General features: G+C 41.7%; 1 protein-coding gene across 7 annotated transcripts in view; it reads left to right on the plus strand.

Annotated features, from left to right (window-relative positions):
• The first annotated feature begins 58 nt into the window (after nucleotides 1–58).
• SEMA6A (semaphorin 6A) overlaps nucleotides 59–18,999 on the plus strand; it is a 118,371-nt gene continuing 99,430 nt past the window's right edge. For 4 of the 7 annotated variants that reach the window (XM_027709397.1, XM_027709398.1, XM_027709402.1 and 1 more), the window contains exon 1: nucleotides 60–620. The gene's annotated coding sequence lies outside the window, so the exon portion shown is untranslated. Of the gene's footprint in view, nucleotides 621–9,897; nucleotides 9,953–18,999 lie in introns of those variants that run through there. The other 3 variants (XM_027709394.1, XM_027709396.1, XM_027709395.1) reach the window with 2 other exon arrangements.

Consider the following 18,999-nt stretch of genomic DNA (forward strand, 5'->3'; position numbering starts at 1 on the left):
CCCTGGGGCAGCGCGCGGGCGGCGGGGCAGCGGCGGCGCAGCGGCGGCGGCGGGAGAGGGGCGGCGGAGCGGGAGCGGCGGGAGAGAGAGAGAGAGAGGCAGCGGCTCCCTGGTCCTCACCGTGCACAGTCCAATGCCCGGCAGCCCGAAGCGAGGAGCGACTGCGCTTTCCTGCCGTGGCACAGCGAGTGCCTCCTGCCTCGGAGTTTTCCTGAAACAGCCGTCACAACGGCAGCACTTTTGGTAGAGAGGGACCAGAAGGAGACCATGAAATGACTTACCTCCCGAGGCTCGGCTGAAGGGGACTCGCTGGAGCGGAACCCTAGTGGAATTTGGGTCTGGAGAGGAGTTGCTAACGCTTTTTTTTTGCTTTTTCTTTTCTTCTACCTGATCCCTCCCCTTCTCGCCCATCATTGGAAATGAACAAATTGCTTTTGCAATTCAGAAAGTAGAAATATTAAATATACCATCCCCCTGGAAGCATACATGTAGTAATGACAAAGGATTGCAAAGGAGAAAGTGGCTCCAGTTTCCCAGAGAGATCCCCTAAAATGGATTACTAAATGGGACACTACATCAGCTAGTTGTCCTCTAGCTGCCCAGATACATGCACCGAAAAGGTACAGTACTCCCCCGTCCGTATCCCTGTTTTGGGTTACTCGGAAGGGAAGGCTCCCGGGTTGCCCCGGCAGGCTCGGAAGGAGCGAGGGTGGTGTGTGGTTTGAGGCTGGCTGCTGCCTTCTGTCTCGACATCGTTTGCAGCGCGTAGGGAGGAGGAGAGCCGCCCGCAAGTGCACACGCTGTGCTTGCTCTTGCCACTTTCCCGGCATCTCGTGGCTTCGTCTTTCTTTTATCTTTTTTTCACACTCCCCCCTCTTATTCTTCCCTCACTCCCCTTCCCCCAGTTGCCTCCCCTAGCCGTTGGCACGGCTTGCATGCGCGGCTCTGGGGCTCCTCGCCTCCCTCCCCCAAGTCCCGCTCGCAGGGGGTCGCGCCCGCCGAGGCACCGTGGGGCGGGGGGCAGCCGCGAGACGTCGGGTCTGAGGGCGAGGCCGCCGCCCTCCACCCCGGGCATCATGTGGGGCTGGGTGGTGGGGTCTTTGTTACAAGAACTATGTGGCCGCTCCGTGCAGAGGCGTAACCCCGCCGTCTCTGCTCTTCCCGCGAGGTAGTTGGGTCGCGGCCGATGTATTTATTTACTGGGGTTTTTTCCAAGGCTGCTTTTTGAGGGGAAGTAGCCTGGAAACAAGGTAACTTCTTCCGCGGAGCAGCCCTCGGCGCAGCCGCGGGCTTTGTTCGTGGTTGTGGGCTGGGGCCGCGGGCTCCCCTCTCCGCCCGCTCCCCGCGGACGGTGGCCGCCGTCCCCTCCGCCCTGGCCCCGGCCAAGGTGGGCTGCCGACTGCCCTCCCGCAGCCCCGCGGAGAAGGGTGGCTCTGGGGCAGGGATGCTCCCCGCCCCTTTCTGCCTGGCGCCACCAGCCTCTCCCCCGCGGGCTGGTGGCTCTGCCAAACCGCTTCTGCTCGGCCGGGGAGCGCACGCAGACGGGCTGGGGAAGGTCGGACCCCTTCGGGGCGGCCCGGCGGGCGCGGAGCGTTGCGAGGCAGCCCAGCTCTCTCCGTCCAGCACTCGCCCTGCCGCTCCCGCGGCCCCTCTCAGCCCTCGGGCCCTGCGGGAGCTGGACGAAACAGTGGAAAAGGGAAAGGTTTTCTAAGGGAGAATAGCAGGGCCGGCCCCCGAGGAGGGGCCGCGGGCTGGCGGCGCCCCGCAAACTCCTCGCGCCGCCGCGGAGCGGCCGGGCCGACGGCGGGGCGCGGGGAGGCCGGGCGGGGACCGGGTTGCTTCGTGCCGCTGATGCCGAGGAGGAGATAGGATGCTGCTGAGGGGAAACGGTGTTGAACAAGGGAAGAGGGATTTCCCCCTGCGCACACTCACACCTCCCGTCCCCTCAAGTGCACGGGCAGGGAAGAGTCCCGGCCGAGGGCAGGGTGAATTAGGAGGCTGTGCCTTCATCTGTGGTGTGCTGGCGACGCGGCGCCGAGGCACAGGGGCCGACGGCGGGGGCTCGGGCAGCCCTGGGGCGGCCGAGGGTTAACACCGCCGCTCGTTCCGCTGCCGGGGAGGGCGGTTAAAAGTTCAGGTCTCAATCACGCGTGGAGAAAGTACCTGCTCTTTGCGAGGGCTCGACTGCCCCACTGCCTCTTCCCTTCCTGCCTGGCTGTCCAAGGGAGGTGTTTCCGGGGGTGGCCCGGACGGCGTGTGGGTCAGGGGCTGGCGGGGGAAGCGGGACTGAGGCTGCAGCCCGGTCAGTTGCAGTGGAGATGCCCTTCTGCCCGTCACCCCCGCCTCTGTCCTGTCTGGCTCATCTCAGGGTGAGTCGCAAGGCAGTGACTGCTGGGTCTTCCTTAGGCGAATGGCTCTGTCTTTTTCTAACCTTGACCGCTTGTTCAGGGAGTAATTTGTTCTCCTGTTCTCCTCCCGAGCTAATTGCCGCTTTTGAAGTTTGTAAACAGGCACGTTTGTGCCAGCATCTGTACAGCGCGGATGTTTAGCTGCTGCGGAAAATTATTTCACTAATAGAACGGCAAAAAATAAGGGCTTTAGTTAGCTGTGTAATATATTGTAAAAGATGCCACTTCCTGACGTTTCAAGGTGAATGCTTCATTTTCCAAAGGACCATACCGAACATGCAGGTGTTGTAAATAACGAAGTGCTGAGTCTATACAACCAATTTGTGTCACAGGGTTGCACGAGGTGGCTTATTATTTGGCATAGATTCTGCTCACTTGTTTTGTATCATACAGCAACAATACTAATTACTAACTTGACCTCAAAGATAGTAGCTAAAGGTGTGATTTTCGCACTGTCTTCACTACAGTTAGTTCAGTGACTGCTTTTGGTGTGCATTCATTTAAGTGTCATCCAGTAAGCCATTCTCATCCAAGTAATTTTTACTTGACGATTAAATCCTTTGGCATCAATCTGATGAAGTCCAGTGGAGTCAGGCTCTTTTAATCACAGAATTCATTTTGAGAAATCTGTGGCATTTTTCTCAGAGTAACATTTATGTAGCTGTTATCATGCTTAGAGTTTCCTTTGCCATTTCAGACTAGAAAAGCAAAATGATCTTGTTATGATTAGCTTCTATTTTTTTTTAATGAGACTATTTTAATGTATGGTGAAGAAATGTGGGTCTGCTCCAGCAAACCCCTTTCTTCATGGAATTGCCTCAGACATGGTTGAAAGCAAATACCTATTTCAGCGGGATTGGGAAGGTTTGTAACTATTAGAGAAGTACAGTTGCCAATTTTATCTAGTAGGAACCTGGTTTTAATATTGTAGCTCTCAAAAATTATAAGACCAAGAGAACTAACTCTTTTTAAAGTCAAACATTTTCTTATGCATTAAAAATTTGATTTCTGTTCTCCACCACTCTTCACTGGAGAAAATATCTGGCTTTCGTGGAAGTTTAGTTCAGGAGCACAATTCCCAAATGAGATTTCTGTTTAAATGCTAAACAAAATTTAAAATAGTAAGTAATACCATAATGTATATTTGCAACATTTGCTTTTCATGTAGTGGGAATCAAATACTTGAAGGGTGGGTGAATACTTCCAGGGACTATGAATTATACAGTCACAGATGTTCTGTGTATACTCAGTTAGTCTACTTGAAAACTATGTATTCTTACTTAATGGCAAAACCAACCTTATCAACAGAACTCATACTACTTGAACCAGAAAATAATTGGGCACTGACATCTGTGAGAAACATGGCTAGCTAACATTTCTAGCTGCTTGAAGATGAAAGTGAATATTAAATGTTAGCCATAGACCCCCTCTTAATGTTTGTAAATAGAAGATTGCAGTTACTGGAGTTTAAAACTGAAGAAGGAAGTTGATTGGGCTAAGGTTGAGGAGTTGCCTTCATTACATTTTTGAAAAGAATAAAAAAAAAAAGAGAAAGAAAAGGAGAGAGATCAAATTAATGACCTGTGATAAATCCAGACTAGAACTGTTTGCATTAAAAAGGAAGTAGGTGATTGTGAACTTGCTTGTGCATGTTTTGTGAGGGGAAGGGGAAGTTTGTCATCTTGTTTTGAAGAGCCATACATAAATACACATGAAAAGAGTTCACATGGTTTACAGCAGGGGAGACATAAAATGTTTTAGGATTAAATTGACCTGAGCTAATACATGCCTCACATACAACTTGTTTGCAAGAACACATTGTAATACTACCTAAACAAATGTTTAGTGTATAATACCTGATTCCCATACGCCACAGCAGAGTGCTGAAAACAAACAAGCCAGTAAATGCTGGAAAACAACGTTCAAATTATATTACACGCAGCATATGCTAGAGAAAAGTTGAACCGTAGTAAACCAGAAGTTTTCATTATCCTAATTTGATACAGATGCTGCAGTGTTTGACCTCCTACTATTCATTTATTGATGAAGTAAATCTTTAGCCCTCATTCACCCAAGTAAGTTTTGCTGACCCAGGAAAGCCTTGCTTGCCCAAGTAATTTTCCAAGAGTAAAGACAGTTGCTGAAATATTACTTAAATGGGGACTTTTTTTTCTTGTTTATGCCCCAAACTGAAAATACTGTTCTCTGCTGGGAATCGATACTTGTTAAGGACCTGAAGCTAATCATGTGAGTACATTTGCTTTGGATGAATCTTTAATGTTAAATCAGACCTAGGTCTGCATGTCATGGAACAAATCACATCTGACAAATTGTGACAAGCTTTGCTTGACGGGACAACAGAAAAATAAGAGGAATAAGCAGTGCTTTTAAATGGTGACCATTTGAGCATTCTATGCTCAAAAATTCCGACTATCAGGGTTATCTGAGGTGGGCGAAATGTTTTGGCAGTAAGATATAGTCAATAGCACAGAGTCCGACTGCTGATCAACGGCATACAGCAACTGTGAACAGTGTTTTAAGGCAGAAACAAGCAGCTGGGGGAAAGCCTGGTCCTGAGCCGGACAGGTCTCTAAAGGAATATTTTTATTTTTGTCCTGTTGCACCATTCTCTTGAGTGAAGAACAGCTTAGATGTGCATAGGTTCTGTGAAGACAGAAGTGGACTACCCCAATTCAAGTGCAACCCTGACAGACTGGAGTTTACAAGTGTTTATTTTCTTTATGTGCTGTGTTACCTATGGCCATGGAAATAACTGAATGCATATGTTTATACAGTGTTAAGGGATCTTTAATTATCTGTGGTGAAGGATGCTTTGGTTTCAGATCTGGATTGCAATATGGCAGCACAGCTCCAAGGCACAGACTTAGGATTTAAAGGGAAGAGTGCCACCTACTGTGTTAGAGTTATAGATATTGCACCTCCCGTGTGCTTTGTGGAGTTCCCAAGCTGCTCATTTGCCTGTTTTGTTTTAGCCACTGGAAGATGTGAAAGGATTCAAAATTAAATGTGGTATGGGGACGGAGGAAGAAAAAAAATAGAAAAGCATTCTGCACCTACAAATTCAGGATATTCTGGAGGTCTTGGAAGAGGTTCTTTGAAAGACAGGCATACACAGGGGCATTTGCAGTTTTTGTCACTTCAGACTTACACAGGCTGCTAACAGTTAATAGTGGGGGCACTGGAAATAGGGAAGGGGATGAGAGATCTATGCCTCCCCCCATAAAATAATCATGTTCTCAGCTTTCGTGCACCAGATGAATATAAATAAGGCTAATAGATTTATACCCTCTGAAATCTAAAGTTTAACTCCAGATACAGTTTAATAAAAAGGAAGTAGATTTCACTTGAAAAAAAGAACAGTTTTCAAAAAAGGAAGAAGAAAATGAGAAAAACCCAACATATATTTTCCCATAATTTGCTGCAAAACCTTACAAAGTATTTCCCAGCATAGAACTGTAGTTATCAGCCAAAAGGAGGGTTGTGCTATGCTTGATGTGAATACAGGGTCATTTTTGTATGAAACGAATTTTTCTCTGAGCCCCGAAGTGTTTCTTCAGTGGCTGAAATAGAGATGTAAAATGAAGTAGATAAACCAGCTATTAACAGAACTGCCAGTTGCTGTATCTAGAGTGAGGACATATGGTAATTCACTACATTCAGTGATGACCTTTCCTTTAAAAGTATTGTTAATAATAGGCACTTCTATATAAAGTATTTACACTACATACTTGAAATTCATATATCATGGACTACCCCATGCCATTTTTGTTTTTTTATTTTTTGAGCTACTGACAAAACTGCTACCGAGGAACTTTCTACATAAATACACTTTGCAACATGCTTGAAGTTCTGAACTTAAAGAGTTTCCGGGGCAGATGCACAGCACTGCTGTACATCATGTGACATGGCAGTATGTCTGCTGTCCTCAGTATGAGAGGCCTTTGCCATCATCTCTCTGACCCTCCCCGGGTAGAGCCATGCCTTGACTGCAGGATTATACCCTTTCCATGAAGCAGGCAGAAAAAAAAGTGTTCCTATGCTTTTATGATCTCTGTAACCAGTTGCCTTTAGAGAAAACCTAATGTTTATGGAATCAGAAAAAAAAAGAATATTTTTGTTATATCCTTTCACCTTAGTCTGAGGCCATCTAGTTGGATAAGTACTACTATACTATTATTTTTACTGGAGATAATAGCAGAAGTTTTATTACATATTTAAAAAGAAAAGGTATTCCTAACCATCATCAAATTTACAATGACCCTGGCAGGCTCATGGGATGTTCTAGTAATGCAAATGTATAGAATATACATATAATAGATGTGGTCATGTGTTCCAGTTCAGCAGATGGAAAAAGTACTCTCCCTATGAATCCCCAACACAATGGGAAAAGCTGCATCCAAATATATTCCTGACTGCAGCAGACATTATTTCTGCTTTCCTTTCTCTGTCTGCTCAGCTTCACTCAGATGTTTTATGTATTCCTCATATGGCTTTGGTAGTCGTATGGGAAATTTCCTATGTTGCTTCCTTCACCATTGTTCATGAACATTTATCCATTACTTGCATTTGAGGCAGCCATTCATTGAAATGTTAATGAGATTTTGAACAGTTTATAGCTCCATATTTTTTTGTTGTTGTTTTGAGCAGAAAAAAATTGTGATTTTGTTGATGCCTTTTGAAATCTACTTTTTATTGGTAGATTGAGATAGATTCTATGCTAATTCCTCTAACATTCCTGAATTATGGCCTAGCAAGGCACTGTCGCTGGGATCTTCATCTATTAATCATGGAAGCTGCTTTCTTATTCAGTTGCCATAGTTTCAGTGCCTCAGATAGTGTTGGGGTGCCTTGGGAAAGGCTTGCAATACATTCGGACTTGCAAGCCTTGCAGTTATTTTGGCAGTAGAAGAGCTCTGAAGGAAAAGAGAACAGCATCCAACATTATTCAGAGTTGGATTAAAAGTGGAAACTTCTGGATATGTCTCTCTGGACCCTGTTATGTGAATGTCCAGCTGATATTTACTCCCAAGATTTGCTTTTGGTTTTTTCTTGCTGGTAAAATGGTACATTTCAGAGACTGTTGGCTACCTTAATTCATTGCAAGAGCAAAAGAGGCTTTTCATTAGTTCTTCTGAGAAATGGTTGGGTATATTAGGGCATTTAGGGTTTCCTAAGCAATCCAGGTAATTTGTTTTACATTCCCTTTTAATCTAGCTACATATAGTATCATATCCTGTTTGAGACTGAGTTAATGTTTATTGTTACCTTTAATAAAATTACAATAAGAACGCTTTTGTTAGCTGCAGAGCAGCTTGAATTACAAAGTAAAAAAGGGGAAATAAACTTTTTTCAGACAGAACTAGTGCTCTTACAGCACTGTGTTGGCACTGGCAGTATTTTTGGAATAATATTTCAATATTTGTTCATAAACTCAGTATTAAAACATACATACTTTCAGAAATGCAGATCTGTGAGAAGTTAGAAATAGCTTTTTTGATGAATAAGAAAAATGTTAAAGTAGTAAATATGTCTAACAGGAAAGTACCTAGAAGACTGACTGGTCAATGTAGTGCTCAGTATTAATTGATTTGTCAGTTGTGCAGAATATAAAATAATGCAAAACATATTTCAATAAGCAAATAATGGTTTCCTTTTTCTTTTCCTATTGAGAAAAAAGCTTCATCACTTCTGTGTGAGCAATAGTAAGCTACATGTTTTAGCAGATATTTAAATCGCATTTCTTCTTTTCTTCTGGATTTTACAGTGCCTCCAGAATGATGTGATTTCTCTCTAGTTCTAATAAAGCAATTTGAGTCTTGCACAGATAAGCTTGATAGGTACCTTCTGTTCACGAAAAAAAAAGCCAGCCTTGACTATTCACATCAATCAAAGTATAGTGTTAAAAAGCTGTGTAGTTTAGATTAAAGAATTCAGTATAATTGGAACTTGTCTGGAAAATTAGCCACTTTTTGAATTTCACATGCTTAGCTTGCTCTCAAAGATGAGTTTTAAAGCTTTAGCTTAGAATTTTACTACCCAGTCTTGTCAATTTTTCAAGTGAGATCAGCAAGCAGATTGAGCACATGTGCCTGTTATATGTAATCCACCCTCAGGAGTTCTACAAACTGAACAAAGTGAAGTCCAAAAATTTCACATGAATTTTAAAACTTTTTTGGTAATTGCACACAATATCTGTATTTGTAGTTTTATACTCCTACATAATATATATAGTTTCTGGTTTGTAGTCTGGCTTCTGCGTATTCTGTTGTATACAAATATTTTACATTAATCTCAGCCTTTTTCCTAATAAACTCACAATGTGCATGTCTCTAGTAGATTGGCAGTCTGATAGAACAGAATATGATCATTTTGTAGTTCCCTTTGGAAGGGGGAGGTGGTGATTGAGTAAGAAAATTGTTGCAGTGGGGAAATATCTTGGATCAAAAGCTGCAGAGGTACAAATTCTGTTGTGGTTTTCTTCTCAGAACTTATTGTACTCCATTTAGAATCTCTCTGTATAGAAATTAATTTAAGCAGTTCTGTAAGGTACATCCTTTAGCAATGATGACATTTTTTGTCTTGTTATTTATTTTTTACCTCCAAGAAACAGAGAAGTGGGTGATACATGAGTATAAAGGGCTAGTCTTGTTCCCGCTGGATAGCAAAAAAGAATTTCTACTGAACACCTCAGCAACAAGCCCTTTCTCCATTTATAGTTCACTACAGAATTATGGAATCATTTAGGTTGGAAAGGACTTCTAAGATCGAGTCCAGGCCTTAATCTAACACAGCTGAGTCTCCCACTAAACCATGTACCTAAGTGCTACATCTACACATTTTTTATATACCTATACCCATCTCTTAAATACCTGAGTTGGTGACTCAGCCACTTCACTAGGAATATTGCTGTTTCAGTTTATTTATGGTTGACAGTAAAAGGTCATCTGCATCCCCAAGCAGCTGAATTTTATCATGAAATGTACTGATCTTATCAAGAAAAGAAAATAATAATTTCTGGGAAAGTAATTGTTCTATTTGTGTCTTTTAAGCAATGTTACAGCATTTGCTTTACAAATCTTGCACATCTGACTGTCTGAATATTCCTGGGAGGCTGAAGCTTGTCTTGGGTTGTGTGCTCATGGACAGACCTGAGAGAGAGGAGAGTTGTCCTCTGTTTAGCCTCAAAGCTCCCCTTGTGCCTGCAGCTGGTCACTGGGTGTGGGCAGAGCATACCTATTCCACTGGTCCTTTGGAGCAGGTGGATGGGGAGGAATGATTGGAGGGCTGCTGGAGTCCTGGCCTACATGTCAGGGTCTCCGTGGGAAATGCTGTGGTTGCGGTTGGCACAGGCCAGGAGCGTACTGCTGCATCCTGTCCTAAAACACCACAGCAAGGAAAAAGTTGGGATGAAATACCTTTTCCGCCAGTTGCTCTACACGCCCTTTCTGTCGCCTGATGGCGAAGCAGAGGCCGAGTCCCATGGGATTATCTTTGTTGAGTAGTACTTCACACCATGAGCATGGGTATGTATTTGATTCAAAATGCCTTTTTTATTATAGAGAGAGGATTAGAGGCTGTTTAACTTCAATCTTGGACCTCAGGTCATAATCTTTTCATCATAGCTCTCTAATGAAAAAAGGGCATTGTGCATTAAAATCAACTTTTGAATTTAGTTTTCTGTATGAACAGAATTGGTACTATGTGTATAAACTTCTAATAATATTCAACCCATTCCACTTCTGAATAATTTGTACTCATTAATTAGAAATGTACAGCTTTTGCAATTACAGTGTGCTGATCCAAACCATAATAAATCAGAAATTACTACAGTTAAATTGATTTTTAAAAATTTACTGTAGTCTGTTATATGAGGGTGATTATGTAACATATCTTTTAAGAACTATGTCCATGCAGTAAGTCTTTGTTTTCTAGAAATACATAGTGCAGATATTTTTGTTGTTGTTGTTCTTTAGAAGGAATTAAAGTGGAGAGTCATTTCAGACTTTACGTAAAAGTAAGAAGACGAATTTTATTCTAGGGATTCTTTGCAATGCTTTTTTTTTTTCACTCATTGAAAATATTCTTGAATTGGAATAGGAACTTGTTTTTTTCTTTAAAAAGAAATTAAGAACTGAATCCTTAAAGAGCTGTTGTGGGAAAAGGAAAGGTTTTTGCATGAGCTACTACACTTTTTCATTATTATCTGCAAGGTGTTTCCTTTTAATTCTATTGTAGGAAAGTTCATCCTGTTCAGATACACTGATTAATTCCATCACGAGACACATATATTGCAGGGTGGTGTTGTCTTTTTTGCTTTATCCTGTTCTAAGCATAAGACCTAGACATACTGCCAGAACACTTCCTTTCCCAAGATAAAAACAAAACAAAAAAAAGATCCTGTTCTCGTTCATCAACATGTGTAGTCCAAAAGGCAGATTTAGCCAACCTGGAGCTAATGGCCTGAAGGTGTGAGATGAAGGCTGGTGACTGGCTGGATGACTGTGAGAAAAATGCAGTTTTGATTTTCAGAACACTCTTCTTAAGAGTACTACATGTGTTAAGTATCTATCTGAGAAAAAATTTGAAAATATAAGGCAGACTGCAGAATAGAGTAAGTTCGCTGACACATGAATTCTAATTCCTTTTGCATTTATTACCATTTGGTCTTGTTCATCTTTGTCATAAACTCTCTTGCCTAGCTAAAATCCTGGAGGATCCTTGCTTCCAATTCCTTGCTTCATTTGCAAAAAAACCCAAACAAATAACACCCAGCTCAAGTGTTGTTTATGTGAGAGAGGCAATTCAACTTGGCCCTTCCTGGTAACATGTTGGTGCAATAAATGCTGGTGATGTGCTGTAGAAAATGTAGAACTGTATAATGATTACTAATGTCAGAGAAGAATTACCTTGAATAGCAAATCAGTTCATTAGACTTCTTTTTTTCCCCCCCACAAATGGTCAGTAATCTGTTTTAGTTTGAAGCAGATAAAAGAATCCGTTGTTGTCACAGTCAAAGAACTTCAAGAACTTTTAAAAAACTGGAGCATCTACACAGATGCTTACACAATTGTATTGTTTAGAAGGACTAATCCTGACCTTCTCCTTTATGCCAGGTTCCAAATATTGAAATATCTGTAAAACAATTCAAACAAGTCTCTTTAGTTTATATGACTGTGTCATCAGAACCAATTACATTGCTTATGTAGATAAATACAGAGGAGCTGGGCAGAGACAAGAAAATATTCGTTAGCAGGATCTAACTTTTGATCTGTTAGCATCAGACAGAAAAACAAGGGCACAGTTTTGCTTCAGATTGCATCTCCATATTTATTTTTCCAGGCATGGAATTTGTCTCGAAAAGCTAACCTGTGACTTGTTCATATTGGTGCCATAAACCTTGATGACTTTATTAGGATTCAGTTATTACTGTTTTGGGGGGGGGTTTGTTGTTATTGTTGTTGTTGACAAAATTAACTCACAAGCTCAAAATATCAATCATAATAGCAAAATACATTGTACTGTGATGGCATCTGTAAAATGAATTGGTATTTTAGCTTCAAAGATTCTAGTACTGGAAATTTTTCAACAGTAAACCAGCAGAGAATGTGTTAGTAGGGGGGCTGGAGTGCTACTTCACAGCTGCACTGCCTACTTCTAGACAGCCGTCCTATGACAGCCTGCTCTAACAACTACCCACATTTAAATAGCAGAGTTGTGTAAGAACGAACACAACACACCGAAATACATTTATGGTGGGGAGAGCCTTAAATATTTCAGCGGGTGGAATATACTGAAGGAGAATCTGTTGCATTTTCGCTAGACTGCATGTCAGGTCTTGGAAAAAGAGAAGGTAACTTTTCTTACTGTTGGGTAGTGGCCTTAGAAATTGCTACAGGTTTCAAGAGAAAAATGCCATTCACCTTTTGACATAGTTTCTAAATGCAGAGGTACAGCTCTAACTAATAATGTACTGACTGGAGAAACAGAGAAGAGCTTGGTGACATGTTTCCTTATGCTCAAAGTGAAAAGTGCTTCTTTAAAGTTTTCCGGCAGCCTGTTCGACATTGGCTGTTTGCGTTGTGAAAACTCTCGGGGAAATGTTTTCCTTTGCATGTCGCCTGCCCTCTTGTGTTTAAATAGCTCAGTGCAGGCGCGACAGGCATCCGGGTGACAACAGGAGAATGAAAAACACAGAGCAGAACCAAGGGATGATAGGCATAAGCCACGCTCTCCAAAGGCACTGATTTTGCCTCTGTGTTTGTGTGTGTGTTGTCTTGCTGTTTGCAGTCTAAGAAGCAATATAGTTTTCAGCTTTCCTCTACAGAGGCACAGACATCAGAAAGTGGGTTAGCCAAACTGATGTGCAGAAAAGCTCTAGGAGTGAGATGGAAGCGATGGGTAAAGGCTGTAATGCATTTGATTAAAGTGAAACATGCTGCCTACACAAGGAATTGCTAAAAAGATTCTTTCACAGCTTCCGTGTCTCAGCCCTGCTTTTACAGAAAATAAATTTATGATTGGTTTCAGTGGTTGTGCCATTTTCGTCAGCCCTACAGGATTGATAAGGCTGTCATACTATACAAATGTGACCAATTGAACACAAAATAATCCAATTTGCACTGAGCAGAAACAACGGCTGTGCTTATTAGCAAAACGGTGTCCCAGATTAACATTCACATGGTCTATCTTGTACTCCTCTTAACTGTTTAGTTCTTCAGTGTTCACAGGGAAGGGATGCTAAAAGCACAGATGAAGTTAAGGCAAATTGGTTGTTTGGTTGTTCTGGTTTGGTTTTGGTTTTTTTTTTTTTTGAGAGAAGGGAAGATAGAAAGATATTCCATGTCCTTTAAACAGATTTTTTTTTCTCTCCAAACAGGAGGATAGAAATTGCTTCAAGCCATTAAATAGTTTCTGGCAGTAATTCTACCACATCCCCTTGCTCCTATGAAGTATATTTTCTGTATCTCAAAAGAGTATTTAAATACTCTCTCACGTTTAAAGAGCTTCCAGAATTATATAAAGTTTTTGCAAGATGCAGAAAAATGGACTGCAGCAGCTATATGTTGCCCCAGTGTTTAGAAAAATAAAGAAATACTAATTCAAGTAATTCTTTATAAGAATTATAAAAGTGGTTTAGAAATCAGCTAAAAATGGGCTTGATCCACGAATCTAAGGTCATTTTAAATTTCAATTTTCCAGTTAATTTTTTTAATTTTCTTGAGAAATATTGTGCATTTGGATTGGGATTTTACCTCAGGTCAGTCCCATGTGAACTCACTGCTCATCTCAAACTATTTCGTTTGTGTCTTGCTTGAGACATAGTATCTTTCAGTCCTAGTTTTCTTTACCATAGTCATGTTATGGACGCAGGGAATGTAAAATGCAGATTCTGGGAGTGGGCTTCTAGCCACCCAAGAGTGGCTTTTGCATTAAGGACTCAAGACCAAATGCTCAAGTCTTAACAAAAAGGACTTGCAAGGGTTAGAGTGTTTTGGGGGTGTGGTTGGTTGGTTGGTTTTTTACTTCAGAACAAGATACTCATGGAGAAAGTTTTGTGTTTTGGAATCATTCTTCTCCCACTCCTGCTGATCTCTTCAGATCCACACAGGCTAAGAGATCAGCAGAAGGGCACAGCTGGCTGATCAAAATGCCTGTGCTCACACATGTTGATTTTGGGCCTCTTGTGGCTTAAAACTTCTGTATGTGTTGTGCCCCCTTTCTGAATCCATTTTACCAGGGTACAGTGGATTCCTATCTGGGGAAGACCTTTCTGAAAGTGTGGTATGTTTGTATGTGCATCCTGCAATTGCTCTATGGACAGATGCTTGCTTCTGACCTGAGTTCACACCTTTGTCCACCACTCAATCCACACCTCAAGTCTTAGATCTGTCAAGCAGCTGGCATTGTGTATAGAAGAAAGGCAGTGTGTTCACCAAAAAAGCACTTAGTTCTTCAGTCTCATCTGATCAGGTGTCATTTTTTTAAAGAAGCAAGTTGTGTGTGTTTAAATGTGTCATGACTAAAATGTCTAGAGACTTAGAACAGATACAGCTCCAATGCATACATAAATAAATCAGATGTACCAAAAGAATGATAAAAGACACTAGCTTTCTCTTTCCACAGTACATTGTTAAGGTGTTGTAATGGAAATGCATTGGTGTTGCATGGAAGTTCATCTGCAATTAAAGATTTTTCCTGATATCTTTACTCACATTTGTAACCTGTTGGTAAACCGAACTTTGAAGACTAGGCATTTGTTTATTTAGATTTCTACTTTGTGCAAGCTCATAACTTCAGATATGGAGAAGATAAGTCTGGAAGCCTCCATTCTTCTCAGTTCTTCTCAGTACAAACTACAGACTCTGCCAGCGTCTGTTCCAAGCCCATCTCAATAGCCCATCTCAATAGCCCATCTCAATCTCACTGCATAGCCTGGAAAATAGAGAGTTTGGACACTGAAGAGTGTGCTGCATTTTCAGGATGACAAACACAAGACATGGAGAGTGTGTCCTAGCACCAGGTCATCTTTCTGAGTGGTGCCTCAGCAGCCCTGGCTCTATAGACAACACAGCTTAGGTCTCACTGATTCAACCAAGAAAAGGTGTTTTCTGCAACAGTGTGGTGAAACCAGTTAGAATGAAACATAAGTGCCACTCAGTGGCTCATGCTAACTACAATGATTATGTTTTAAGAAATAAGTGGGATACTCTATAAAATATTATAATACACTCTAATGATGGAACCTGTAACCTCCCAAGAAAGTACAGAGTATTTCCATTATATCAACAGGTGTGAAACAGGGTCACTGTCTTTGACCATGGTGTAGGCTTAGAAAATACTAGGATATCTGCCATGATTCTCTGCTTAAAACTCCATTGAAACTTTATGTTACAGTGTGAGATATGAAAAGATGAAACATATTTCTGAAACCTACAGGACTAAATGGAAAATTTAAGGACGAGATGCCTCCCTTAACTGCAGAAAAAATTCTCACTTTATCAGTTCAAATGAAACCCTTTTCTTGAACCAAGTACATCATACCTAATGCATATTCTCAGCCTTAACTCAGCAGGCAAAAGATGAGAAGCTGTGTTGTCCTGCTTAAGGATACATTGGAGGAGAATAAGTAATAGAGAATTTATCTGCTTCAATATTTGTGGTGTCTTTGAAGTGCTAATAATATTTGTAAAAGTTTATATGTCAGGTTAATGCCTGCTCTATGAGCTTGCAAGAGAGATTGCAAGCAGTGACTGATTTGCAGATCTTTTTCCCCATAGCAAAACCACAAAGATGGTCCTGGTTGAGGTATCATTTTATCTTGACTTTTTTTTTTTTTTAACTGAAGCTTCACTCAAAGTATTTTAATAATGAGAATGATGTTTTTGATAGGTGATATTAGTGCTTTTCGTATGTGTATTCTATCAAAAACATTACCTTTTAAAAAATAACATCACCACTATGTCAACAAGAAACCTGTAAACCTTGAAATTATGAGCGTATGCAGCTGTGGTACCATAGAGCTCTTGCTGGCTCCCAACTTCCCCCCCGCCCCCCAAGTGGTGGGACAAACACAGATGTGGTAGAGTAACTTTTTAGGGAAAAAATGGTTATATTTAGCAAGGAAAGTAGCTGTATGGTCAAGGCTGAGGGGAGTGGAATGTTTCTAGAAACAGAGGGATTAAGGGAATAACTGTAGGTACATAGTCAGATTGGTACAGAGGGATAGCTGAAGTGCCAAAATATAGGAGGGTAGAGCAGGAAGAAAGTGCTCTCTCTGCCTTACAAACGAGCAGTATGCTGTGGGACGATTCCTTTCTGATGAGCTGTCACCATGTAAAGTATATAGGAAGCTTGAAATGGAAAAAACAGATGGCACACGGGAGCTGAAGTGACGTCGTTTGTCTCTCTGCCTGATTTCTTTACCCTTCATACAGAATTTGGTAGGTGAGGGAGGAAAAAAGTCCAGATTGGGTTCTTCTTCATCCCCACACTCTTCTCCTTGCCGAGGGAAATCTCACGATACTCCTTCAACTTCTGTCACAAGCTATTGATAAAGAAGGTTTTCCACCATTGCCAAGGATGTTGTGTGATTGGCTTGGAGAGGTGGTGGTGTTTTTTTTTTTTCTATGGGGAAGAGAGATTGACACATAGCAATGCAGAGATAAGAGACACTAAAGACAAGTACAGTAAGCAATTTTGTTGTACTAAGTCTTAGGCAAAGTGGAAAGAGGCTTTACAATATGTGCATTTTGAGGAAAGCTGCCAATGGGCTGTGTGATCTTCTTGAAAGGCCAATGATGAGTTGACATGTTTGCAGCCGTGAGGGAAGGGCATTGGAATCACCCTTTACAGCTGGCTGGTCAGCTGGCTGGAACAAGTTTGTGGCTTTTGGCCAGTTTCCACTGAACTAGTAAAGCTTCCCTTAAAAAAATCCTTGCAGCTGGCACTGTTCAGGAAAATTGTTGGTCGCCTCATCGGACAAAAAAAAGCCTGGCTGAGCACCAAGGTTAAAATTCCTGAAAGTTAGATTTTGGTATATTATACCTTTTTAAATAGCAGCATGTGTTGTTGAAAAGAGGGGTTTGAGAGTGGGAATGGGAAAGGGTGCTGGAGGCCTCCAGGTCTCTGCTGGCCCCAAAATTCTTGCTGAGATGAGCAGGATTGTCTCTGTACAGACAACCAGTACAGGGTTGATCTTTGTAGTAGAGGAAGGGTAACATCAGTATGAGGATCGTCATTTTAAGACGTGATTGTGACACTGTGGCTGTAACTGCTGATGTGCCAGGAGGCATATGAAGTTCAAATTCCCTTTTCCGGCTCCAAACCTGGGTATCTACAGAGGCAAAAACCTGCTGAGCCAGCTGCTCCAGAGTGAGCCAGGAGCATGTCATGCTAGCAGGGTAGTACCAGGAGGCAGGGCAGGATGTGTGGTGACTCTGCCTGTGTCGTGACAAACGTGAGCAATCTGGTGTTTGTCACAGTGTTAAAACTAAAACCGAGCGTAAATAAAGAACCCTACTGCAAGTCAGCAGGATTTTTGTAGCAGTTTCCAGGAATGAAATCAAACCTAAACTGCAAGGGAAATACTCTCTGCCATATTCAAACTTTGTGTACAGAATGTTTCAAATAAATGTTCTGTAAAAATGATTTAATTCTGCTGTGATTATGAACTTGCGCAAACATGATGTTTCACATTACTCTCTTAAATAAATTTGATTAGTAACAGCTGTGACTCCTTGAGTCCCCCAAATTTTATTTTCTCAATAGAAAAGGGTTGAAGAAATCCTCAAATTATTGTAAGTTAAGATTTTGTTTGTATTTTAAGCTAAAATGTGCTTGACAACATCCCAGCAATAATTAGATGGGCACACTCCTTCTTGGAGAGGGTGCATTGAACTGCCTTTACTTCAAAAAAAAGTCTTTTCAGTTCCTAGAGCACTCTGTGAGTATTAGCTGCTGCATGCTGAACAAGTACTAAAATCCAACAAAATAATAAATGATGCTGCTCAGTGACAGGCTGTTTGACCCAGAAACAGGCCACTGTGCCTCATGCCATGCAGACTGGGTGCAGACACTCATCCCTTCCCACGCACACATATACTACATGTGTTTTCTGATGGCAGTGTTTGTTTACCACCTGTGACTGCGTTGGTTTATTCACTATGCGGTGCTCTGTGGGACAGGTCAGAGTTGGGATGCTGTAGACATGGATTGTCTTTCCCACCTGTTCCTCCCACATGCAGGAAATGTACCAGGGATGTGCCCTGCCAGTTGTGCTCTGTGCTGTAGAATCCACTGTTTGGCTCCCCTACAAAGATGCCAAATCTCACTTTTCATCACAGTGTGCTGCAGAATTTCACCTGCAGCAGGACAGACATCTCTGCCCCCAGTTCTGCCATCTACTGCTCTTGCTGCCAGCACTGTGTGGCTTTCAGCACATGTGACTGCAGCCTACTTCTTTGCAGTCCTTGATGTAAGCAAGGGCTGGAGGCAAACCCTCCTATACAACTCTTCTGCTAATGAGCTTGTCAGCTAATTAAATAGAAAGGCAAATTTGGCAATGTCTTTGATATTTATTCTCAGTGTGGCCCTTTTGACTTGTTTAGGATTTCAGGGTGGTCTTGAGGGAAGAGATATGGTAAGCAATTGCTGAGTTTGTATTTTCCTTTATCAACATTGAAATAAAGTTTGTAAAATACTGTTTTGTTTCTTCCAAACTAGCTAATGCAATATAATTAAAAAGAAAAAGAAAAAAGCTAAAGCTTAATTCAGACCAAACTTAAAATTCAGAACTAAAAAAAACCGAAACAAAACAACAAAAAAACCCCACCAAAACAAACAAACCAAAACAAACAAAAAAACCCCAAAAACCCAAACCAAAAAAAAAAAGGCAAACAAACCCCCCCCCCCATATGGCAAAGGCCTTGTTTAATATTTTTGTGTATGCCAAATGTGCTCAGTGACATCCATGATGAATGACAGTCAGAGGTTAAATAGCATCTATTACACACTTTTGACTGCCTTACTTGTACTTTACTTACTTTACTTCCTAATTCTCCCTCAAGATTAC

The sequence above is a fragment of the Neopelma chrysocephalum genome, unplaced genomic scaffold, assembly GCF_003984885.1.
Source record: "Neopelma chrysocephalum unplaced genomic scaffold, ASM398488v2 Primary Assembly neopelma1_96778, whole genome shotgun sequence".
In the NCBI taxonomy this organism is placed as follows: Eukaryota; Metazoa; Chordata; class Aves; order Passeriformes; family Pipridae; genus Neopelma; species Neopelma chrysocephalum.